We start from the raw sequence: 26,731 nt of genomic DNA, 5'->3' as shown, positions 1-26,731 counted from the left end.
ATGACTGAAATAATACATAGCAACAATATAAAGAAAAAGTAAAATGCATTCACCTGTTACTGAATAATACTGGCAATGCAGAGAAAATACTGTTGATAATCTAAGAAACAATTCAGAAAAAAAATACATGTGGAAGGCTTGCCACATACATTTGTATTAAATACTGATGGCCCTAATGTAAGTTATAGCTTCCCCTGTGGTTCAGTGGTAGAGAAACCGCCTGCCCATGCAGGAAACGTGGGTTCGATGCCCGGGTGGGGAAGATGCCCTGGAGAAGGAAATGGCAACCCACTCCAGTATTCTTGCCTGGGAAATTCCGTGGACAGAGGAGCCTGGAGGCCTAAAATCCACGGGGTCGCAAATAGTCAAGACATGACTGAGCGACTAAACAATGCTAAGTTACATTAAAGTCTAGATTCTGTTTCAAAAACATTTACCACAGCTGTTTTCCTGAGGGCCCGCTAAAGAAGCCACATACTGGAAAAGATTCATGATCTTCAATGATATCAATATTGGGAAAACTGTGTACATACAACCACTCATAGAGCAGTTATTTTGGTGTGAATTTCTAAAAATTCACAGAGAGACTGTTTACATATGGATAGCTCTGTAGGTAAAATTCCTTCAGAGTATCACACATCAGTGAGTTATTAGAGACAAGATGTTGAGCTAAGAAATCTACATGGTCTATGGGGCTGTCATCAATGTGAATAATTTTATATATATGTTAAAAGCCATAAGATGTAGATGGTTTATATTATTTTGTAATAACAAAAATAGCCTGAGAAATCTTGATAGCCATGAATCTTTGCTGGTTATTTCATAACAAAGCTTTTAGAAGAACTGTTCCACTAACAGATGAATCATGGAATTTCTTATTAAAGACAAGAGTTATAATTTGCTGAAATTTTCTGACATGTAGTTGTCAGAATTATTCTACTAGCAGGCATTTTTAGAAAAAATAAACTTAATTTGCCCTTTCAAAGATGACTTTTTGTAATGAATAAGGGAGGGACAATTTTTTCAAGGGAAACTCATGCTATGGAAAAAATATTTTGAAAATGGTTGTCTTTATATATTTCATTGTTACATGATTACATTTCTGAAAATAATATAGAAAGTTTCAGATTGGAAAAATTTTTTTAAAACTTAGAGAGATGATTTTCTAATTTGCTCAAAAATCTTCCAAGAGAAAAATTTTAATATTTTTAAATCTATTTTTTTTAACAATGTAAGACTTTCTGATTGACATCATCAGAGAAAAGAGAAATGTATTAACTAAATTTTATATGCTTTGCATAACAATAAATGAGTTAAAAATCGAGTACTGTGATTTATTTAGCTCAACTCATTTTGCTTTCCTTCCATTTGTATTTATATATTTTTGTATGTTTTCCATTCACCAGCAACACACCTCATAACTAAGTAAAATATATTTAATATAGAACCAGACGTTTAAGTCACATTATCACCAAACATTAAAATCGATATTTAAAATCATACAACTCTTTAGGTTTCTGGGTCCTCTAAGTATAACACATATATTTTAATATATTAATAATTCTCATCCATGTCTTATCTTCTCGCTTTTCATCCACTTTATTCCTGGTTCTTGTTCCATGAACTCTGACTTCTAGTACAAAAGTGAAGAGAATTTTACTTTTGTTTTTTAAAAAGCATGCTTACCGAAAGTCTGCTGAATAATTTACATACAATGAAACACTCATTTTAAGTGTATGGTCAAACGTGTTTTAATAAATGTGTATCCAGGTAACTATCACCATAGTCAAAATATACAAAATAACCAGCACCTTCAATCTCCTTCACATCATCTTTTGGTCAATCCAGACCCTTACTTCACTCCTACTCAAAACAACCTACTCCCTGGTAACCATTGATATGCCTTCTGACCTTATTAGATTAATTCTGAGGCAGGAGACAGATGGGCTGCAGAGTAGACATTTATAACTGGCCTCCTGTTTACATTTCTTGGGGTGAGAAAAAAGATGGACTTCAGGCTGGACACTTATAACTAACCTCTTGTTTGCATTTCATGAGACAGGAGATAGGTGGGTTCCAGGTTAGATATTTACAATCAGTGTCCTATTTATACTTCAAAATAGAAATAGTAACAGAGGTTTCCCAAGTGGCTCAGTAGTGAAAGAATCCACCTGCCAATGCGGGAGGTGCAGGAGATGCCAGTGTGATCCCTGGGGTCATGAAGATCCCCTGGACTAGAAAATGTCAACCCACTCCAGTATTCCTGCTTGGAAAAATCCCATGGACAGAGGAGCCTGGCACATTACAGTCCATAGGATCACAGAGAGTCAGACACAACTGAGAGGCTGAGCCACATGTACCAGACCTTACCCGTCTCCTGAGAGACCTGTGTGTGGGTCAAGAAGGCACAGTTAGAACCAGACAGGGAACAAATGACTGGTTCAAAACTGGGAACGGAGTACATCAAGGTTGCATACTGTCACCCTGCTTATTTAACTTAAATGCAGAATATGTCACGCGAAATGTGCTCACAAGCTGGAATCAAGATTGCCAGGAGAAATATCAACAACCTCAGATATGCAGATGATGCCTCTCTAATGACAGAAAGTGAAGAAGAACTAAAGAGCCTCTTGATGAAGGTGAAAGAGGAGAGTGAAAAAACTGGCTTGAAATTCAACATTAAAAAAGCTAAGATTATGGCATCTGGTCCCATCACTTCATGGTAAACAGAAGAGGGAAAAGTGGAAGCACTGGCAGATTTTATTTTCTCGGGCTCCAAAATCACTGCAGACGGTGACTGCAGTCATGAAATTAAAAGACACTTGCTCCTTGGAAGGAAAGCTACGCAAACCTAGACAGTGTATTAAAAAGCAGAGACATCACTTTGCCGACAAAGGTCCGTATTTTCAGAGCTATGGTTTTTCCAGTTGAGCACTGAAGAATTGATCTTTTGAATTGTGGTGCTGAAGAAGACTTTAGATTTCCTTGGACAGCAAGGAGATCAAATCAGTCAATCCTAAAGGAAATCAACCCTGATATTCATTGGAAGGACTGATGCTGAAGCTGAAGAAGTTCCAATACTTTGGCCACCTGATGCAAACAGCTAATTCACCGGAAAAAAACCTTGATCCTGGGAAAGACTGAGAGCAAAAGGAGAAGAGGGTGGCAGAGGATGAGATGGCTAGATAGCATCACCAATTCAACGGACTGAGTTTGAGCAAACCCCAGGAGATAGCGGAGGACAAAGGAGCCTCGTGTGCTGCAATACACGGGCTCACAGAATCGGACGCAACTTAGCCATTGAACAACATCATCATTTACCAGGGACGGGGGCACAGTTCTTCAGGTGCTAGCCTACTGTGTTCCTGCTTTGCCTGGCAAGGTAATAAAGCCACTCGTTCTTTCTCCTTCATTAAAAAAAAAAAAAAAAGCAACAGAAACAGGGAAAATAGCTAGGCTTTGTCTCCTGAGGCCACTTTAAGATAACAATTATGGCAGAACAGAGAAGGGCTAAACCTTGTTTGAGAAAAAGATCAAGAGGTCATATATTTCCCATCCGGGGGTCAAGGGAGACACTGCACATGTGCAGAAAGACTCCATGGGGATCAAAAAGGAGGGTGCACCATCCCAGAATAGGTGATGCCAAAGCCCCCCATAGGCCTCTGGGCTGGAATCCATCTTGGAAAAAAGTTGTGCACATATGTTGGGGAAGGTGCTAAGGGCAGGTCAGATGTGGAAAAAGAAACCAGATAATTGGTCAAAGGTAAAGAAAGATCTGGAAGAACTGCCCTCTGTGAATGACTTCTCTGTCTATTTCCTCCTCTTCACCAGGGAGGATACCCTTTTTCTCTGGCTGTGCATTTCTGCCTTGCTTCTGTTTTGTCTAAACTGTTTCTCTGTGCACTATCCCACCTGCTGTACTGTGTGTCTCTAATAATAAACTTTGTACCTGTCTTAGCAGTTTTTGCCTCCTTGAGAAATGTGGTGGGGGGGGTGGGGGGTGCAAGGGCCAGGGGAATTTTGCTTCTAGCCTCTAGCCCCTGGTGGTCTAGTGGCTAGGATTCCCTGGTTTTCATCCAGGCTACCCAGGTTCAAAAATGGGCCAGGCACCTTGCAACTTCCTTGATGGTTCACTGGTTAAGACTCCAAGCTTCCCCTGCAGGTGGCATGAGTTCGATCCCTGGTCAGGGAACTAAGATCCTGCATGCTGCACAGGGCCATCAAAAATTCCTGGGTATGGAGTCAAGATCTCATTCCAAGCCACTGCTCAGTGCTGTTTCTCTGAGGTCAGTTCTGTTTATTTCAATATAATAAAACAATATGTCCTTTGTGTCTAGCTTCTTTCACGCAGCTTATGTTTCTGAGATTCATCCATAGTGTTATGTATAAAAGTAGTTGACTCATTTGTATTCTAAATAGCAATCCATTGTTTGGATGTACTAAAACTGACTTGTCTTTTCATCTGCTGATGGACGTTTGGGTTACTTCCAATGTACAAATCTTTGTGGAAACATATATTCTCATTTCTTTTTAGTAAATGCCAAGGAGTGAATTGCTGGGTCACAGTGAGAGTTCATGTTTAACTTTAAGAGAAACTGCCCAATTATTCTTGAAAGTTCTTAATGCCATTTTACATTCTCACCAACAATGTATGCGGGTCCCACTGGCTTTATTGTCAGTCTTTTACATTTCAGCTCTGTGTGGGTGTATAGTGGGATATCATTTTAATTCTGGAGAATGTTTATAATGCACATAATATGTGAGCACAGTAGTACATAGTTTTCAAAATAAACTTATCTATAAATATATATTGATGGGATAGCTAAAAATGTGCACCAATTATGATACACACGCAGAGCTTTGCAGATACAAAGTCATAGTTAATGATCAGGCCCGTGCCTTAAGAACCAGTCATCTAACACCCAGGAAACTGCTTTTTTAAAATGTTACACTATGGTGGTTTTGAAATTTAAAAGAATCTCAGAAGGAGAGGGAACAATTTCCTGCCTTCAGGTTCCAGTCTGACGGCAGTCAGCAGAGGCTGCCTGTCCGCGGGGGCAGAAGGGAGACTGCCCCCGTTTTCTGCTGCGTGTTTTCACTCCATTCCGGGTCCCCCATGGCGCTGGCTCTGGTCTCACCCCTGATTGAAGTTCTTGTCCACAGAGGGTAACCCTAAAGAAAAACACATTTCCCCTTCCAGCACTGCCCCAGGAGGTGGCTGGGCCCCAGGAGTTTCTCGGGCACTTTACCTGTGGCTCACACTCAAGTTTACGGACACTCATCTGTCATTTCACGGCTTGTTGGCAGAAAAGCAGCAGGGCAAATTCCAAGAAGCCTCAGTGGTAAGTCCGATTCAAGCAGGTCAGATGCCCAGTAATATGCGCAGTGAGATAGTTTAATCAGAGAATAGTGCAGTATTACTGCTCCTGCCTGAGAGGAGCAGACTTTTTTCTTTTCAAGAAAGCTCTTTTCAGATGGCTATTAGGTTGCTGAATGAGGAGAAGCACAAAAGAAATGCCGGCTCCTTGTGGTCTTTCAGATAATTAAAAAGTAACCCAGGTGGCAAAACCAGTTATCATTTCCTCAGCTTCAGTAGATGAAAAGAGCAAGAATGGACACCAGTCTGAGGCTACGGGACGGCCAAACCATCAGCCCAGAGCAAGAGGATTCATCAATCCTGCGGAAAATGAGGAGTCAAAGTGATGATGTAGCACTGAGCGTGGAGGCCAACCTGTTGATGTGATATGGCTGAATTTTTTCCTTCGCGGATGTCGGTCTGGTCTTTGAAGAGTCTCACACAGCTAAACACTGATCTTGGTTTTCTTTTTCTTCCCCCACTCTTACAGGACCTCCTACAGGGGGACGCTCTTCTGGATGGGAAAGGTAAAGTTTAGGTGGGTTTGGGGGTGTGGGAGTGTGATGCAAATTCACAGCCAGAGCTGAAGGAATTTAGCTGTAAGATGTCAAGACATTTTTTAGGAATGATTAGTAATCAACCATCTGAATGCCTGTTGATTTCACAAATCAAATGACACCTTTCTCATTTGGACGAATTTAAATTACAGTCTGTCCCACCCTCCCTGCTCTGCTTGCCAAGAAAATGTGTAGCCTAAATCACAGTTCCCTTAAACTGTGTAGCTGCCATCGCAGACAAATGTTTTAGGTCAACAAGCACTTTCTGCTGCTTCTTGCCTCTTATAACCAGAATCGAATGGGCCCTGAAGTGGGGGCCGACAACAGCTCTGCCCTGGGGGCTGTGGGGCAAGAGGAGAGGGGCAAGAAGGTGACTGGTTGTGAGTGGAGACTCTGGCTTAGGGAGAGCAGAGTTCAGAAGCAGTGAGGGAAGCAGCTGCTTGAATTATGGTTTAGACATGTCAACGCTGGACTCGAGGACAGCTTCCCACAGCAGAGGAACAGCAACTGTCCATGTAGTCAAGGCCCTTATTTCTCAAGTTCCCCCTCTGGAAATTGAGGAAACTGGACATCCGTTTCAAAAGGCTGCTTTAGCCTCCAGAAGGGAAGCATTAGTTGCTCAGTTGTGTCCAACTCTTATGACTCCACGGACTTTAACCCACTAGGCTCCTCTGTCCATGGGATTCTCCAGGCAAGAATACTGAAGTGAGTTGCCATTTTCTTCTCCAGGGGAATCTTCCTGACCCAGGGATCGAACGCAGGTCCCTTGTGTTGGCAGGTGGGTTCTTTTCCATCTGAGCCACCAGGGAAGCCCTCCATACCCTTCTTCAAATAAAAGTTGATCCAGAAACCCACTAAGTAAAAACACATAAAAGGGGTGTTGCTCTCCTAACCATCAGGGAAATATAGATCAAAATCACAAGACATCACCTTAAGTAGGACTGCTGTTTCCTAATAATAGCCAAAAAATAAGTTGGTGAGGATGTGGAAAAATTGGAACCCTCCTTATACATTGGTAGTGGGCATATAAAACGATGCAGCCACTATAGAAAACTGCAGTTCCCACAAAAATTAAAAAAAGAACTACTGTATGACCTTTGAATCTCAATTGTGAGTATATATCCACAGAAGTGAAATCAGGACACTGAAAAGGTATCTGCACCAATGTTCACTGTAGCATTACTCACGGCAGAAATGTGGTGTGTGTATGTGTATATATACAAACAAAGGAGTAATATGCAGCCTTAAACAAAGAAAGAAATCCTGCCATTTGCAGCAACATGAATAAATGCAGGGGACATAATGCTAAGTGAAATAAGCCAATCACAAGAGGACAAATACTGTATGATTCCCCATAAAGAGCCCACCTGCCAGTGCAGGAGATGCAGGAGACTCCAGTTCAATCCCTGGGTTCGAAAGATCCCTTGGAGGAGGAAATGGCAATCCACTCTGGTATTCTTGCCTGGAGAATCCCATGGGTAGAGGAGCCTGGCAGGCTACGGTCCATGGTGTTGCAAAGAGTCAGACATGAGTGAAGCAACTTAGCACGCACATACACCATATGTCAGGTATGTAAAACAGTCCAACTCACTGAAACATAGAATAGTATTGCCAGGGACTATAGGAAGGGGAAATGCAGAATTATTTTTCAATGGGTATTTAATTTCTGTTATGCAAGATTTCAAACCCTAAAGATGACGCTGAAAGATGATGCTGTGAAAGTGCTGGACTCAATATGCCAGCAAATTTGGAAAACTCAGCACTGGCCACAGGACTGGAAAAGGTCAGTTTTCATTCCAATCCCTAAGAAAGGCAATCCCAAAGAATGTTCAAACTACTGCTCAGTTGTACTCATCTCACATGCTAGTAAAGTAATGCTTAAAATTCTCCAAGCCAGGTTTCAGCAATACGTGAACCATGAACTTCCAGATGTTCAAGCTGATTTTAGAAAAGGAAGAGGAACCAGAGATCAAATTGCCAACATCCGCTGGGTCATGGAAAAAGCAAGAGAGTTCCAGAAAAACATCTATTTCTGCTTTACCGACTGTGCCAAAGTCTTTGACTGTGTGGATCAACAATAAACTGTGGAAAATTCTTCAAGAGATGGGAATACCAGACCACCTGACCTGCCTCTTGAGAAACCTGTATGCAGGTCAGGAAGCAACAGTTAGAACTGGACATGGAACAACAGACTGGTTCCAAATAGGAAAAGGAGTATGTCAAGGCTGTATATTGTCACCCTGCTCATTTAACTTATATGCAGAGTACATCATGAGAAACGCTGGACTGGATGCAGCACAAGCTGGAATCAAGATTGCCAGGAAAAATATCAATAACCTCAGATATGCAGATGACACCACCCTTAAGGCAGAAAGTGAAGAACTAAAGAGCCTCTTGATGAAAGTGAAAGAGGAGAGTGAAAAACTTGGCTTAAAGCTCAACATTCAGAAAACTAAGATCATGGCATCCAGTCCCATCACCTCATGGCAAATAGATGTGGAAACAGTAGCTGACTTTATTTTTCTGGGCTCCAAAATCACTGCAGATGGTGATTGCAGCCATGAAATTAAAAGACGCTCCCTCAGTGGAAGGAAAGTTATGACCAACCTAGACAGCATATTAAAAAGCAGAGACATTACTTTGCCAACAAAGGTCCGTCCAGTCAAGGCTATGGTTTTTCCAGTGGTCACATATGGATGTGAGAGTTGGACTATAAAGAAAGCTGAGCACCGAAGAATTGATGCTTTTGAACTGAGGTGTTGGAGAAGACTCTTGAGAGTCCCTTGAGACACTGCAAGGTGATCCAACCAGTCCATCCTAAAGGGGATCAGTCCTGGGTGTTCATTGGAAGGACTGATGTTGAAGCTGAAACTCCAATACTTTGGCTGCCTGATGTGAAGAGCTGACTCATTGGAAAAGACCCTGATGCTGGGAAAGACTGAGGGCAGGAGGAGAAGGGGATGACAGAGGATGAGATGGTTGGATGGCATCACCGACTTGATGGACATGTGTTGGGAGATGCCGGGATGCGCCCTATCTGTGACAAGGTCATGGGATGAGAGAGGAACCTGCAAGGCAGTTCTTCCCCTCGGGGTTGTCCCAGGGCCCCGGGATGTCCCTTTCCTCTTTCTGTCTTACTGTTGTTGGGCTTTCTATTAATTTTTGGAAATGTAATATATAGTAATAAGGTCTCCCTGGAAAAGTCCAAGCCTATTTAGAAATGTTCATGATTGCTCTGGCTCAGGACACGACCATAAACATCAAGTCAAAAAGGAAAAGGCCACAGGCATAGTTTGGCTGCTTGCTTAAAAGATGATAATGTTCTAGAATAGAAAAGAGTAGAGGCATTGAGATTTATAAGTAGATATACTGCTTCAGTTTACTTGCTCCTTGGTTGAGAGGGTTTTCATTATTGCTATTTCCTTGCTGCTATTTGTTCACTGTTGCCCTTCCTTTAAACAACATGGAATATTATGGGTATTTTTGTAGAGTTAGGAAGTGTGGTCCATAGGATTTCAATAGAAGATTTATATTAACCAGCTTCACAGCCATTACCTCACTATTAATAGAGGTGTTTTGCTGCTTTAGAGGTGTTTCGCTGCTTCATAGTTAATCATTGTAGACCGAGGTTTTGTAGTTTCAGGTAAAGAAAAATATCAGGGTTTTCATATGGTACTATTCTCAGAAATGTCAAACAAGTTTGTGTAGCCCTTCGCATGTATTGTTTTATTGTCTAAAGAATTCATACTATATCTGAAATTTGTGGAACATTGTTTTTGTTAAAGTGAAAATGTTAGGCCATTGAGGCAAGAAGACTAATGTACAGGACATTTAAGAAAAAACCCTGTAATCAGAAATGTTCCAGATGAATACACAGGGGAAAAACATGGGGAAGAAAAATATTGACAGAAGCACAAAACCAATATCTGATGTAATATGTGGTGACTTAAGGGGGAGGTAATGTTCATTCTATAAAAACTGAGCTGTCCTAAAAATAAAAAAGCTTTTTCTTCCACTTCTGTGTGTGTCTGTCTTCTTCCTCACCGATGCCACTCATCCCTTGGGCATTCCTGGACCTCTGGGGCTGGACTCCGGCAGACATGGGTTTGGGTGGAGTTGGTGATGGACAGGGAGGCCTGGCGTGCTGCAGTTCATGGGGTCACAAAGAGTTGGACACAACTGAGCGACTGAACTGAACTGAAAGATGATGCTGCGAAAGTGCTGCACTCAACATGTCAGCAAATTTGGAAAACTCAGCAGTGGCCACAGCAATGGAAAAGGTCAGTTTTCATTCCAATCCCAAAGAAAGGCAATGCCAAAGAAATGTTCAAACTACTGCACCATTGCAGTCACCTCACACGCTAGCAAAGTAATGCTCAAAATTCTCCAAGCCAGGCTTCAGCAGTACGTGAAAAAAAACTTCCAGATGCTCAAGCTGGATTTAGAAAAGGCAGAGGAACCAGACGTCAAATTGCCAACATCTGATGGATCACTGAGAAAGCAAGAGAGTTCCAGGAAAACATATATTTCTGCTTTATTGACTGTGCCAAAGCCTCTGACTGTGTGGATCACAACAAACTGTGGAAAATTCTTCAAATGATGGGAATACCAGACCACCTTACCTGCTTCCTGAGAAATCTGTATGCAGGTCAAGAAGCAACAGTTAGAACTGGACATGGAACAACAGACTGGTTCCAAATCAGGAAAGGAGTACGTGAAGGCTGTATATTGTCACTCTGCTTATTTAACTTATACGCAGAGTACATCATGTGAAATGCCAAGCTGGATGAAGCACAAGCTGGAATCAAGATTGCTGGACTAAATTAAGCACAAGCTGGAAATCAGATTTCCAGGAGAAAATCAATAACCTCAGATACGCAGATGACACCACCCTTATGGCAGAAAGTGAAGAAGAACAAAAGAGCCTCTTGATTAAAGTGAAAGAGGACAGTGAAAACCCTGGCTTAAAACTCAACATTCAATAAACGAAGATCATGGCATCTAGTTCCGTCACTTCATGGCAAATAGATGGGGAAACAATGGAAACAGTGACAGACTTTATTTTCTTGTGCTCCAAAATCACAGCAGATGGTGACTGTAGCCACGAAATTAAAAGACACTTGCTCCTTGTAAGAAAAGCTATGACAAAACTAGAGAGCATATTAAAAAGTAGAGACATTACCTTGCCGACAAAGGTGTGTCTGGTCAAAGCTATGGTTTTTCCAGTAGTCATGTATGGATGTGAGAGTTGGACTATAAAGAAAGCTGAGTGCAGAAGAATTTATATTTTTGAACTGTGGTGTTGGAGAAGACTCTTAAGAGTCTCTTGGACTGCAAGGAGATCCAACCAGTCCATCCTAAAGGAAATCAGTCCTGAATATTCATTGGAACACTCATCAGGAAAGACCCTGATGCTGGGCAAGATTTTAAGGTAGGAGGATAAGGGGACGACAGAGGATGAGACAGTTGGATGGCATCACCGATTCGATGGACATGAGTTTGAGCAAGCTCTGGGAGTTGGTGATGGACAGGGAAGCCTCGTGTGCTGCATTCCATGGGGTTGCAAAGAGTTGGACACGACTGAGCGACTGAACTGAACTGACAGATGCAAGATGAGTAGGATCTTAGACATGCGCTGTACAGCGCAGCACCTATACTTAGCAATGCAGCATGCTGTACTTTAAGATATGTTCTGAAGATAGATCCCATGTTAAGTTTTTACCAAAACACCAAACAAAAACAGAACACAAGGACATCTTTGCAGGTGATGTACATGTTTAGTAACTTGGTTGTAGTGGTAATATCAGATTATGCATATGTCATATTCTTTAAGATAATATTACACTAAGTGTGTGCAATTTTACAGTATCAATCATGCTTCAACTAAGCAAAAAAGGGAGGTTGTTAAAGGAAACAAAACCACTATCTCAAAAAGATACCTGTACTTACAAGTTCACTACAACATTATCTACAATAGCCAAGACACAAGACTTATGTCCATTAATCGATGAATGGATAAAGAAGTTGGGGTATATATGTAAATATAATGGAATATTATTCAGCCACAAAAGAAGGAAATTCTACCATTTACAACAACATGGATAGACCTTGAAGGCCTTATGGTAAGTGAAGTAAATCAGACAGAGAAAGACAAATACTTTATGATCTCACTTACATACGTAATTAAAACAAAACAACAATGGAAAAAACCCACCAAACTCATAGAAGAAGAGGTCAGAGGTCAAGGACTGGTGAAGGAACTGGAGGAAGGGGCGGTCCAAAGCTTTTAAGAATAATATGTACAAGGGATGTAATATATAACATGATAAGTATAATTAACACTGCTGTATTTTATCTATGAAAGTTGTTAAAAGAGTAAATTGTAAGAGCTATAATGAGAAATCTTTCTTTTTATTGTATTTATATGAGGTAGTGAATGTTAACTAAACTATTGTGGTAAACATTTCATGTTATCTTTAAATCAAACCATCATTTTGCATACCTTATTCTTACACAGTGATATACGTCAACTATTTCTCAATAAAGCTGAAAAAAAAAACCAAAAATGAGGTTAAAAATTAAAGTAAACTTTTTAAAGAAAAAAAATAGAAAAAAAGACAATCAAGTTATTTTTAATCAAGTCTCAATGATGTGCAAAATACATCTGGTGTTAAGCTCTTAGCATTTCTGGCTATTTACTAAATTGGATGCAATAATATTTATCCCTGGTGGCTCAGATAGTAAAGAATCCACCTGCAAAGTGGGAGACCTGGATTCGATCCCTGGGTTAGGGAGATCTCCTGGAGGAGGGCATGGCAACCCACTCCAGCATTCTTGCCTGGAGAATCCGCATAGACAGAAGAGCCTGGCAGATTATAGTTCATGGGGTCACAAAGAGTCAGACACGACTGAGTGACTAAGCACAGTATTTATCCATCATTATAAACTGACATTTTACTCTCACTATAGGGGGCTTGGGGCAGGTAAGCTCACTGCCACAAGGTCCCTTTCCTCCCTAATTCAGTCCCTGAAAGGTCTTCTTGATGTATCTTTCAGAAACATTTTGGAAAATCCTTTTTAGGGGCTGTTTCATCTCTGATGTTATTTAATTCCAGTGGTTCTCAAAGTGCGGTCCCCTCATCAGAAGCACCAGCATCATCAGAATTTATTAGAAATGCAAGTTCTCAATCTACATTCCAGTATAAACCGATTAGAAACTGGGGCTCGGGCTCAGCACCTGTGTTGCAGGAGCCCTGTTGGGGGGATCCTGAGGCATCCTTGCCTGAGGGCCACTTCACTGCTTTCTGATGCTGAAGTGGCAGGGTTCCTCCAAACAGTCATCAGTACTGAGGCCGTCTGAGGATAACTGTACAGGTTTGGACCAGCAAGGGAAATTCCTACTAGGAAAAGGACATTGGAACAGCTATGAATGTCTCAGAACTGAATTTCAGAGAACTGCTTATCAGGCTGCCCTGCCCAGTCTGCAGAAGCTTTGAGAAGAGTTGGGAACCTGTACATCTTGTAATGTTTTGATAATTGAAAAGGAATAATACTGGACTTCCCTCATGGTCCAGTGGCTAAGAATCTGCCTGCCAATCCAAGGGGCGTGGGTTTGATTCCTGGTCTGGGAAGACCCCATAAGATGTGGGGCAACTACGCCTGTGTACCCAAACTTCTGAGCCTGTGCACCCGAGACCATGCTCTGCAACAAGAGGAGCCTCCGCTCCTGTTTGCTGCAATAGAAAAGCTACGCACCGCAACAAAGGTCCGGTGCAGCCAAAAATACATAAATTAATTTTTTTTAAGTTTAAAAAGGAGTAATACAAATTACAGTTTAGAGTACCCTGTACTTTTCTTTCATAACCACTACTTAAGAGTTTCTAATTATATATTTGTGTGGTTATTCTATCATGAGCTCCATGAGGACAAGGACCACGTCTAAATACAGACGTTACAGTCCCCAAGTCTAGCATGGGACCTGACATATATCAGCTACTTAGCTAAAAAAAACTAGTTTTTATGAATTAGGGTTATGTTAGGCCAGGAGTCAGCATTACCGCCCACAGGAAGATCTGGTCCATTACTCTCTCTCTGCATGGCCTGCAAGCTAAGAATGGTTTTTGTATTTTTAAATGCATGGGAAAAAATAAAAAGAAGGATACAGCTTGACATATGAAAATTAAATAAAATTCCATTTAAGAAAAACCCATTTCAGTGTTCATAAATAAAGCTTTATTGAAATGTAAAAAAATACAAAGGAGTAAGAAAGGAAATTTCAAAATTCAATTTAAATACACACATTTGAAAAATGTGCTCTGCCTGGTCCCATGCGTCCCAGTGTGGCCTGGCCTCCCTGCTCAGTTGATCTGTACAGAGATGAAATGAGACCCCATAATGATGCTGATAATAACCATGATGGCAATAACAATTGCTACAGAATGTCAGACATCAATTTTCTCATTCAGTTCTCTTAATATCTTCATAAGGGATTATCATGATCTACAATTTCACAGGTGAAGAAAATGAGGTAGAGAAAGATCAAGTAACTTGTTATGCTTGGCAGAATAATCGCAGCTCCCCCCAGTCCCCGCAAGTGTCTACATCTTATTTCTGGAAACTTACAAATGTGTTACTTCACATGGCAAAGCGATGTTGTAAATGGGAGTAAATTAAGGATTCTGAGATGGAGAGCTTACCGGGGCTATCTTGGTGGGCCCAATATAATCACAAGGCTTTTTATATGCCAGAAGCAGGAAAAGGAGAAAAGGAAAAGTGATGCTTCCGAAGCAGAGTGATGTAGTCACTGGCTAAGTGAGGCCGGCAACCTCCAAAGGCTGCAAAAGGCAAAGAACAGATCCTCCCTGAGAGTCTCCAGAGTGAGCTCAGCTCTGTGTCACTCTGATCTTACCCCATGAAACCCACTCCAAATCTCTAACCTCCAGAACTATAAGATAATAAATACACATTGCTTAAAGCCACTAAGTTTGTGTTCATTTGTTACAGCAGCAATTAGGAAACTAATACACTTGTCAAGGTCACACATCCATTAGGTCATGGATCAAGAATGAAACCCCAAGCTGTGTGATTCCAGAACCTGAATCATCACTTCTAATACTGGCAAAGGTGTTGAGCACCTACCCTACAGGGAAGAGAATATTGAGGGAGATGAAGAGGCATCGACATTCTCTACCAAGAGGCCACCTTACCTTACCCATCACCAATCCAGCTACAAGAAAATTATTTTGGGGGCAGGGTTTTGTGGCAAATTGGGTGGCATTCCATGTGGATGACCTCAAACAGCTCCCCTATTAAGGGTGTTACTACTTGATTTTGCCACAGAGGAAGGTTTCCATCTTATATAGCAGACCTACCTGCCTGTTTAAGTACTTCACAATAGATAGCTTGAGAAGAAAAAGATGCTTTTCTCCTGGCTCCTGGATGAACTATTTACAGGGGTAAGAGCTCCTCCTAGCTCTTATAAACACATTCACCTCTTCACCTCCAAGGGAACCACTAGTCACAGCTTACCTGGATGCTAAAGAAGGAGGGGGCAGTGAGGGTCTGTGTCTCAGAAGCCATGTCTGATCCTAATGACCTAACTTCTCCAAGGTTCTTCCTCATCTGTCCTGTGGATATGATAATATCTGCCCCAAGCACCTCAAAGACTCTTCCTGAAGAACTATGAGTTTATAGATATGGAAATGCAACCTAAATTCTAAAAAGTCAACTATGCAAAATGGGTATTCTTATTTTTTAATGGATTTGTTATGGCCACCTTTTAACTTTCCTATCAGCTCAAAAATAAAAAGTGTTGATGTGCTGGATGGAATTTGGTGACTCAGGCTTTTGGTGTCTATGGGAGATGACAAGGGAGAAGTTAGCTATAAGAGACACTAAAAAAAAAAAACAAAAAAAAATCCTCCTTAAAGAATGAACTCGTATCAGGAAACTTCAAAGTATACATTCTTTCTAGTATTCAAGATTAAAAATTAGAATGACCTTTTCAATAAATGGCCTTTAATTATTTGTGAAGAGATTAGCAACATATTTAAGGTAGAACCCCATGAGAACTCAAGGGTTTTTTTTAAAATCTCATTTTTGGCAGTAAGAGGTGAAAAAGGAAAGAGGGGCAGTTCATTTCCCTACATCTTTAAGGATTCAAGCCAAATCACACCGCTTATCTGATGGTTCTCTGAACAGCCAAGCTGATGGGAATTGTTCCTTACAGTGACATTTCTTGTCTCTACCATTCATATGCATCTGGCGTTCACTGTCCTATGGCAAGAATTTCACTTCTGTGAAGCCCGACTGGAAAACAAATCACTTCAGGGGAGAAATCACATCTCATATGTACTCTGTGTCCGCACAGAGCTTAGAAAAGTACAAAGTGCATCAGTTCAGATGTGGACTGGGTTTCTAGGTAATCTCTGCCCATCCCTAAAGCACACACAACAAATCACCCCGGTCCCACCCATGCTTTCAGTATCACCCTCTCTGCTCCATCACTTTGACCCTCCTTCTTGATTTACTATTATGTTTCTTCTCCATCAGCTTTCTGTCTGAAGACTAAAGTCAGGATCCTGAATCCTGACCCTGTAGTACTTGCTGAGGCACACCATGCAGATTCTTCCTTCAGGACCAAGGCATCATCCCCCAGAGGCTGGGAATGCTGCAGATGATGGCTCCCAGCTGAGTTTTGGTCTACAAACTTCCCTCAGTCCAGGAGAGCCACCTTCCCCAAGGTTACACTCCTTCCTGAGGAAGTGTATATAAAAAATGCGAAGCATCAAAGCCCTTGCCTCAAGGTGGTTCAACTCTGAAACATTCCCCCAGTTCGAGAATTCCCTGTGGGTTTGCCTGAGCTCTTTATTCCAACTACATTGCAGCTTAACTCCTCCTCTGCCCAATTTTATCCTAGTTCCTTCACAGGTCAGATTCCTGAGAGCCTTCTGCAATAAATTTCCTGCATGTAAATCTGTGCATCACCATCTGTTTCCTAGGGAACCTGTTCTAAGCCAGATCTTACACAAAAATAAGGGAAAGATAAACAATGCCCACAGCAAGAGGGGCTGGGGAGGGCTATCTCAACTCACACTAAACCGGTCTGATCCGGCCATGGCTGCCAACACCTGCCAGCGAAAACGGCCACCAGCCTGGCCCTCCCATGCCACAGAAGTGACGGATGGCCACTCGTGTCCTCTCCATCAGTACTACCCACTCAAACTTTCTTTGATGAGGGACATATTCCATACTTTCACGGTCTACTACAATAGCCATTAGCTACTTGTGGTTACTAAGCACTTGAAATGCAGCTAGTGAGACTAAGAAATTTAATTTTAAAAATGAGTTTATATTTACATATAAAGAGCCATATGTGTATAAAGGCTGCCATATTAGACAAAGCAGCCCTAGATTATGAACCCAGTAGATTTAGAAATGCAATGTCACAACATTTCCAATTCTACCTGCTTTTAATTCCACCACTCATGACCTAGAAATACTTGGTCTGACTCCTTAAAAATCATCCTAATGAGACATAGGTAGGAACTATGTGCTAGTAAAGTCTAATTAAGTGGTCCAATAATGATTATGAACATTGTGAAATCTAAGAGCCAGAGAGCTTTGTTGTAAGCTTAAGCTGATTACAATACATAAATCTATTCATGACTGCTTACTCTGTACAGTCTTTTAATTTCCAGCCTTTCAAAGAATTTATCATCGGGATGGAGAGGCATCTGTGTACAATTTTAACTTAAGAAACATCCGCTTCCTTGACTATGTACATGTATACATTTGATTAATGCCTTCTCCCCACTCCCATTTGGTCTATATGCTGAGGGCTTCAGCTTTATGTTTCATCAGAAAAGAAAAAGAGAACAAGAAATAGCTGCCCTTTTGAGGTGGGCCGACTCACAGGCTGGGAACTCAGGGGAGACCTTTAGTTCTGCCCTGTTTCTTGGACAGAGATGGTCTCTTATTATTGATCCAGAAATGTCAGATGGGGCCCAGGGTGAGAGCACATGTCTGCACCTGAGCAGGTTCACGACTATCCTGCAAAAAATGACTAAATGTGCATGCCCTCCAGACAAGGAGTCATCTCCATCATCTCATCATCTGAGGGTCAGCCCTTACAAAATCAGCTTTAGCCACTGAATGTGACTGAAATTGAATTCAATGCAAACTGAAAATATTCTGTTTACTTAAAGCCCAGAAGCCTTTTGTGAGAAGAATCCAGGGGCAGGCAATGGTAGTTAAATTTGTACATTTTTCTTTCTTGTTACAGTTTTATCTTTTCCGAGCAATTTAATGAAGACTCCAGAGGAAAGAATTAAATGTCTGCTGGTTCAATTACTGAATAATGAAAAGGTGGAAAGGAGCACCATGCGCTGTGTGCCGAGCGGCCAGCAAAGCCTATTCTTAGAGTGGAAATCTTTTTGTGCTGTTCACACTCGCCTGTGCCATCCACAAGTTGTACAGACAATGTTGGCGGAAGAAGCAGAAACCGAGCCCTGGTGTAGATCTTCCTCTGCAAGGGTGACAGGCCTGGCCCACAGGGGGCATTGCATGACACCCACAGTAGCGGCCAGGAACATGGCCATCCTTCAAGAAGATTCTCACCAGCCCTGGCCCCGAATGCATTCGTAACTAGCCTGGCCTTAGGACCACACGACAGGAAGGCCTCAGGGGCAGAGGAAGACTTGCCAGCAAGGATTTCAAGGATACTTTACAGTTCCTGCAGCATTTGGAAAACTACCCCTGCCCCCCACCTGCCCTAGCCATACACAGGAAGATTACAGAAACACAAAAATCCTCCCTGCATGCTAAAACCAAAGATAAAATAAAGCGATGATGCTTCAGAATTCTTTAGAACATTGGTTTAAAAGCTTTAAAAAAAACCAAGTCTCCCTGGAAATACTATGCAAGGAATTAGGCAGTGAAGTGTAGACTGTTCTTGCCTCAACGCCCAGGATGACAGTGTATCTCTGCTCATGCTGGGGCCTCCCTGAAATCTGTTCAGTAACATCAGAAGACTCCATGGTCAAGTCATTGTACAGCTTCTTTTTCACCTCTGAATTCTTCTCTGTTTATTTAAGAGAATGGCTTTGTTCTTGCAAAACACACACTGAAATGTTTAAGGATAAAAGGCTCTTATGTACATAACTAACCCATAGGAAAAAAAATGTGTGTGTCTCTATCTGCATATATATATATATATAATATATATATACACACACACCTATATGTGTGTATACATATTCATGTACAGGTGTGTTCAGGGATGGTAACAGTGGAGCAAGAGTAAATGATAAAGCAAACGGGATAAAATATGAACAATTGATGAATCAAGCTAAAGAAAACTTGGCAAGCTTTTGAATTACTTTCTATTTTTTTACAACTTCTTTGTAAGTTTGAAATTAAATAGTTTAAAATAGTTTCAAAGTTTAAAATAATACAAAGTTTTACAATTTTAAATTCTTTCTCTTTTCTTCTCTGTATTGGTTTCTTGCTAGAGACCTTTATAATTAGCCAGCGGACCTACTGGGTAAAAGTGTCCGTGCGGGCAGCCCCGCTCTGCAAGAAGGCAACTGTCCCGCTGACGTGTTTAATCAGGCTGAGAATTCTCTTGGAGAAACCAATCACAGATGGTTCTGGAACAGCTCCTCCGATGGTGTGCTGGTGATGATTGGGGCTGTGTGCTGGGACTGGGGATAGGACTGTGTCTAGGGAGTGCATGAGAATCTCAAGCTCTTCCTCTCTTACCTTAAAATATTACAACCAAAGGCATTACATTTTAAAAAATAACTATCGAGTGTATCTCAAGCCACCTTAAATATGTGAGAAAATAAACTATGAGAAAGAAGAAATCTCTAATGCCTCTCTTTCTTTTTTTTTTTTTTTTGGTATGTGACACAAGAGACGACAACAACATAAATCTATTGGAATAGAAGCTCTTTAAACACAAGAATACTCCTTAATTATTTCTGTTTCTCCTATACTCTCCCAAGAAACAGAACTGTGGGATGCAACTGAATGAAGATGTGATTAAATAAATGCACAACCCCCGAGACAAGGTTCTACATGCAGCTCCTTCGGTTTAAGACTGCATAAAAAAAAAAAAAAAAAAAAAAAAAGACTGCGTTTTGAAATCTATCAAACGATGAAGCAGGGACATTGTTATCTACGGGTTCTCTCTATGTAAGTTTATATTCTTCTTCTCTTTTCTTTTTAGAATTCTGTATTTAAATCTTATTTAGAACTCCATGAAGAGAAAAGGTGAGGTACTAACTGGGAGAAGATACTTTTTCCCATATAAAACTGAACAGAATTAACATCCAGAATATAGATATCATTCTTACAAATGAATTAGACAATAAAACAATTGAAAAAAAACACTGTCCAAAAAACTGGAACAGGTATTTCATGGAAGAGAAGAGATGGTCAAACACCATTCAAAGATGCTCAAAGTCATTAGTGGTTAGAAAATACAAATAAAAACCACAAATATGTGATAAACACCAGATTGATAAGAATTCCAAAGCCTGACAATATCAAGTGCTGACAAAGTTGTAGAATAGCAGCATGCTCATTATCTGCTGAAGGGAGTGAAAACTGGAACAACCACTTTGGAAAACCAGTTGGCATCACAGAAGAGAGGTGTATGCATGTCCTATTATCCATCAATTCTACTCTTGGGTATATACTGAGATAGGTGGAGAGTGTGTACAAGAATACTCATAATACTACTTGTATAATGGAAGTCATCCAAATTTTATCAACAGCACACTGCACTAGCAACTTAATGCATTTCATATTACAGAATGCTATCCAACATTGATAAGAACTGTATGCATCAACAAAATGACCATCAGAAGCAACATGTTGGGTTAAAAAAACAAGTTATAGGATACATACATTATGATCCCATTTATGGAAAATTCATTTAGATTTGTTTTAAGAATAAAAACACATGTGGTAAAACTATAAAGAGCATGCAAATGACCAACAAAAATTCAACACAGCAGTTATCTCCATTTAGCACAGAAAAGAAGAGTGAACAGGACAAGACACATGAACCTTTACCAGAAATACTAATGGCCTATTCCTTAAAAGACGGAGTGGACATATGTTCATTGTATTGTTATTCTTGATATTTTACAAATGTACACATTTTACAAATATTAATATGTATGGTAAGTGAGTGCTCACTCAGGCATGTCTGACTCTTTGTGACCCCACAGAATGTAGACCACAAGGCTTCTCTGTCCATGTGATTTCCCAGGCAAGAATGTTGGAGTGGGCTGCCATCTCCTACTCCATGGGGTCTCCCCGACCCAAGGACTGAGTCTGTGTTTCCTGCATTGGCAGGCAGATTCTTCACCAATGAGCCATCGAGGAGGCCCCCAATAGTAGGTATACATTTAACAAATATTCTTTTGTGTGTACTCAACATTTAACAAAAATGACTCTTAAGAATTGGTTAGTAAGCCAAAGACCAAAAATATCTTATCCAAGGCTTGTTGGAAGAAGGAAGTGAAACAACATGCTGGTCATCAGGCCCTGGCACTCCTTCCTTCCAAACACGGCATGCTGTCGACTGGTCTCCAGTTCCTCCTGGGTCATTCAATCCAAACTCAGCCATCACTCAGTGCTACCAACTGTCCCAGGCCCGAGGAAAGTTTCAGGATGTTCCTCAGAAGCAGCAGGCAAGTTTCCCTTTCTATCTGCAATTCTAGCCCTCATTTTAGAATAGGCCTCCTCCAGGTGTGAATGACAAGCACACCAGCCTGAGCACGTTTGTGCACACACACTTCCAACTCTGCAGCTTGATTGGGTTACTATTACATTCAAATATTACTGAAAGCTACTATTAGTGACTCTTGACTTTGACTTATTCTCCAATATGTGTACACATTTCATAATGATAATGGAGCACCACATTTAAAACAAAGCAGCTCCCTGTCCTCCAGTCAGAAGCTGCAATCTGAAAAAGCTCCCTGAAACATATATCTCTCCATGCTCCAACTACAACCATGTAGCAACCATCCCTTAAACCAAAACTGAAATTTAAAGTGAGTGGTGCAGTTACTGTCAGTACAGCATTGAAGAAAAAAATCAACCTAGCTCCAGGGACGTCTGACTCCTCACCTTAGTAGGTCATTAAAGATAAGAAAGCATTTACCTTCCCCAGGCCCATCTGCCACCCAGTGGATAGGGAAGAAGAAAGTTTTGCTATATTTTTAGTATTGTGAATGTTTTTAGATAATTGTTTTCATTATCAATTACTACAATGAAGGTGGGCTCCTTCAGCAGTAACATCATAACAGAAAAAAATCAGACTGGTAAAAAAAATTCTTTTATATATGACTTACCTTGAAAAGACCTATACATAGAAAACTATAAAACACTGATGAAAGAAATCAAAGAGGACACAAATAGATGGAGAAACATACCGTGTTCATGGATTGGAAGAATCAATATTGTCAAAATGGCTATTCTACCCAAAGCAATCTATAGATTCAATGCAATCCCTATCAAGCTACCAACGGTATTTTTCACAGAACTAGAACAAATAATTTCACAATTTGTATGGAAATACAAATAACCTCGAATAGCCAAAGTAATCTTGAGAAAGAAGAATAGAACTGGAGGAATCAACCTGCCTGACTTCAGACTCTACTACAAAGCCACAGTCATCAAGACAGTATGGTACTGGCACAAAGACAGAAATATAGATCAATGGAACAGAATAGAAAGCCCAGAGATAAATCCACGAACCTATGGACACCTTATCTTTGACAAAGGAGGCAAGAATATACAATGGAAAAAAGACAACCTCTTTAACAAGTGGTGCTGGGAAAACTGGTCAACCACTTGTAAAAGAATGAAACTAGAACACTTTCTAACACCAGACACAAAAATAAACTCAAAATGGATTAAAGATCTAAATGTAAGACCAGAAACTATAAAACTCCTAGAGGAGAACATAGGCAAAGCACTCTCCGACATAAATCACAGCAGGATCCTCTATGACCCACCTCCCAGAATATTGGAAATAAAAGCAAAAATAAACAAATGGGACCTAATGAAACTTAAAAGCTTTTGCACTACAAAGGAAACTATAAGTAAGGTGAAAAGACAGCCATCAGATTGGGAGAAAATAATAGCAAATGAAGAAACAGACAAAGGATTAATCTCAAAAATATACAAGCAACTCCTGAAGCTCAATTCCAGAAAAATAAATGACCCAATCAAAAAATGGGCCAAAGAACTAAACAGACATTTCTCCAAAGAAAACATACAGATGGCTAACAAACACATGAAAAGATGCTCAACATCACTCATTATTACAGAAATGCAAAACAAAACCACAATGAGGTACCATTACACGCCAGTCAGAATGGCTGCTATCCAAAAGTCTACAAACAATAAATGCTGGAGAGGGTGTGGAGAAAAGGGAACCCTCTTAACACTGTTGATGGGAATGCAAACTAGTACAGCCACTATGGAAAACAGTGTGGAGATTTCTTAAAAAACTGGAAATAGAACTGCCATATGACCCAGCAATACCACTTCTGGGCATACACACTGAGGAAACCAGATCTGAAAGAGACACGTGCACCCCAATGTTCATCGCAGCACTGTTTATAATAGCCAGGATATGGAAGCAACCTAGATGCCCATCAGCAGATGAATGGATAAGGAAGCTGTGGTACATATACACCATGGAATATTACTCAGCCATTAAAAAGAATTCATTTGAATCAGTTCTAATGAGATTGATGAATCTGGAGCCCATTATACAGAGTGAAGTAAGTCAGAAAGATAAAGAACATTACAGCATACTAACACATATATATGGAATTTAGAAAGATGGTAACGATGGCCCTATATGCAAGACAGAAAAAGAGACACAGAAGTACAGAACAGACTTTTGAACTCTGTGGGAGAAGGTGAGGGTGGGATGTTTCGAAAGAACAGCATGTATATTATCTATGGTGAAACAGATCACCAGCCCAGGTGGGAAGCATGAGACAAGTGCTCGGGCCTGGTGGGCTGGGAGGACCCAGAGGAATCAGGTGGAGAGGGAGGTGGAAGGGGGGATCGGGATGGGGAATACGTGTAACTCTATGGCTGATTCATACCAATGTATGACAAAACCCACTGAAATGTTGTGAAGTAATCAGCCTCCAACCAATAAAAAAAAAAGAAAAGTCCATCACTCAGTCCCCTATAAAAATACAACCACTTACCTCAGCATATTGTGCTACTGAACTGGCCTCAACTGCATAGACTCTACGAGCTCCAGCCTGTTCAGCAAAAAATGACAGTATTCCTGATCCACAACTCACACCCAAAACAACCTGGAAGGAAATGAGAAGACAAAAAGGGGTGAAAACACATACCAGAGTTTTGAGACCAGACAATTAAAGTACTGGCTTTGATTTTTACAAGTGGTCTTACTTTGGCCAAGTTATAAATCTCACTGAGACTCCCTTTTCTCATATGTTAAACACGGTTAGTAACTCCCACCTTTTAAGGTTTGCTGTAGGGATTAATATGAAGTGTATACAAAGTACTTGGCACATAACTGGTTTTACTGAAATTATTGCTATCGTGACTACAGTTTCTTTGTTATATGGTTTGCTTTTAGGATATTTAGGGCCAATAAAAGTAAAGCATCATGATTGAACTTGCTTATCTTAAATATCAACATGAACAAAATGAAAACTGTCTCCAATAATTCTTAGAATTAAATATATATACATGCACATGGGGATATGTGTGTGTATATTATATATATATATATGTGTATATATATATACACACACATATATATTCATTAAAAAACTGAAGATAAAGTCTTTCACCCACATAAACTAGGATATAAGCTTTCATTCTAGGTAACCCCCAAAAAAGTTGTGGTGGTTTATATGAAGGGTAGGAGGGTATTAAGACAGTAGACAAACAGAATTTACAGAAACTTTTCTTCTAAGATTTAAATCAACAAAACCACCACTCACTGGCACAAAAGGATGAGCCAATATTTGGACCTGCATGCTGAGAGGAAGAGGTGGATGGTATGGACTGGATCTCTGACCCCACACACTGTTGAAGCTGAGGCCTAAAGCTCAGTCTGATGGTTGAAACCTTAGGATTCTGTATTTCTGCCATATCTTTTAGTCTTAGCATCTTTCAGGACTAGCTTTGAGCAAGGCATTTCACGTGGCTCAAACCCTCACAATAAATGTATGAATACATAGCATTATCGTGCCCACTTGTAAGAGGACTAAACTGAAAATCCGAGACATTGAATGAGCCCAATTTCACCTAGCAGTAAGCAGGGGAAATAGGAGTTGAATCTGGGCATTTCTGCCTTCCAACCTCATGTTTCATAAAATCACACACTGATTACTTAAGTTCATTTTTATAAATCTGACATTTTAACCCAGCAATACCAAGAGGCAATGAATGACAAGGAAACAAAGTATTTTTTTTCCAGGAAAATTTATAACAGTTTTTACTTTTACTTTGATAGCAGGAAAAATTTTCCAAAAAGTAGGAAATGTTGGAGGTTGCACATTCACGTGTATGTGCGTGTGTTTTAATTGCAATATCATACTGTGCTGACACAGATTCGGTGCCATTATTCTAAGAGAACATGCTGTTAGTAATGGGCTCACAGTGCTCACTTGTATTAATTCTAGAGCTGTGGCTATATTCCATACGGTCTCCTAGGGCCTGGGTAATTAGGAGCATTACCAATTTAAAATGTCACCCAGTCTCTGGAATTCGCCATCAGGCTGCCTATCCTTTTTGAAATACCGCTATTTATTTCTCCCCATCCTCCCTAGGAGCATCATCTTCACATGGTCCTGGTTTACTGCAAGAATACTCACTACTGCTGGCTAAAGAACAGAGGCTCTGTAGGTTGGATAGTGCAACCCACGGCCCCCTCAAAAGATGCACCACACCCAGAACTTTTCCAGAATCTTCTGCAATTAAAAATAGAACACCTTCAATTCTATGTTCAGTCCAAAACAGGGATACAAAATTAAGACACGACAGAAACTGCACCTGTTTGCTCTGGTGACAGGTGCCCCAGAAATGTGTGAAGGGAACATTTTATTAGGGTTTCACAAGGCACATCTTAGAGGAGTGTATTTCAGTTCTCTTGATTCTGCAGACTAAAGAACAAAGACGTTTAACCACTAGAAGAGAGACAGTGAAGAGAGGGAATGAGGAGAGAGAGAAAAAAGGTGAGAAGGAGCCTGATGTGGTTCAACTTTTTGCCAAATTAGGACTTTAAGTAGGAAGACGCTTTGACAGACCCAGACCCTATCTAGAGAAAAGCTGAAAACTATTCCCAAATACCTTATTTCAATAACTAATTTCAAGTCAAAACAACTTTATTCATTTGGGTGATTTCAAAACAGAGCATAGCCCTTGAAAAAGAATCTGATCGTTTTCTAGCATTATCCAGATAATGCCATCTGTTTCCCGCTTGTGTGTATATTTAAAAAGTTAACAAGTGAATTTTCAGTCTGGGGCTTGCAGAAGAGGGAGCGGAGAGGGAGGGACATTCTGCCTTGTCTACATAGAGCCATGAAATGCTGGAAACAAAGCTGAGGGAGGCTGAAATACATTCTCTGGTGGAAAATGAAAGAGTCAAAGCAAATATTCAGCCTCGGATGGAAACAGACTCCCTTGGCCCTTTCCAATGGGGGTTTCCCAGACTAGGAGGAGACAGGGCATTAATGCAGATAATTCTCTTACACCTTCTTATCTGGCAACTCAGGAGGCCTTGGAGCTGCCACTA

The 26,731-nt window shown here is 40.6% G+C and overlaps 1 pseudogene; it reads right to left on the bottom strand.

Annotated features, from left to right (window-relative positions):
- Nucleotides 1-26,731, bottom strand: part of LOC136148340 (histone-arginine methyltransferase CARM1-like) — a 125,178-nt pseudogene that overhangs the window by 76,309 nt on the left and 22,138 nt on the right.

Source organism: Muntiacus reevesi, chromosome 17 (genome assembly GCF_963930625.1).
Source record: "Muntiacus reevesi chromosome 17, mMunRee1.1, whole genome shotgun sequence".
NCBI classification, from domain to species: Eukaryota; Metazoa; Chordata; class Mammalia; order Artiodactyla; family Cervidae; genus Muntiacus; species Muntiacus reevesi.
This window is presented reverse-complemented; position numbering and strand designations above follow the sequence as displayed.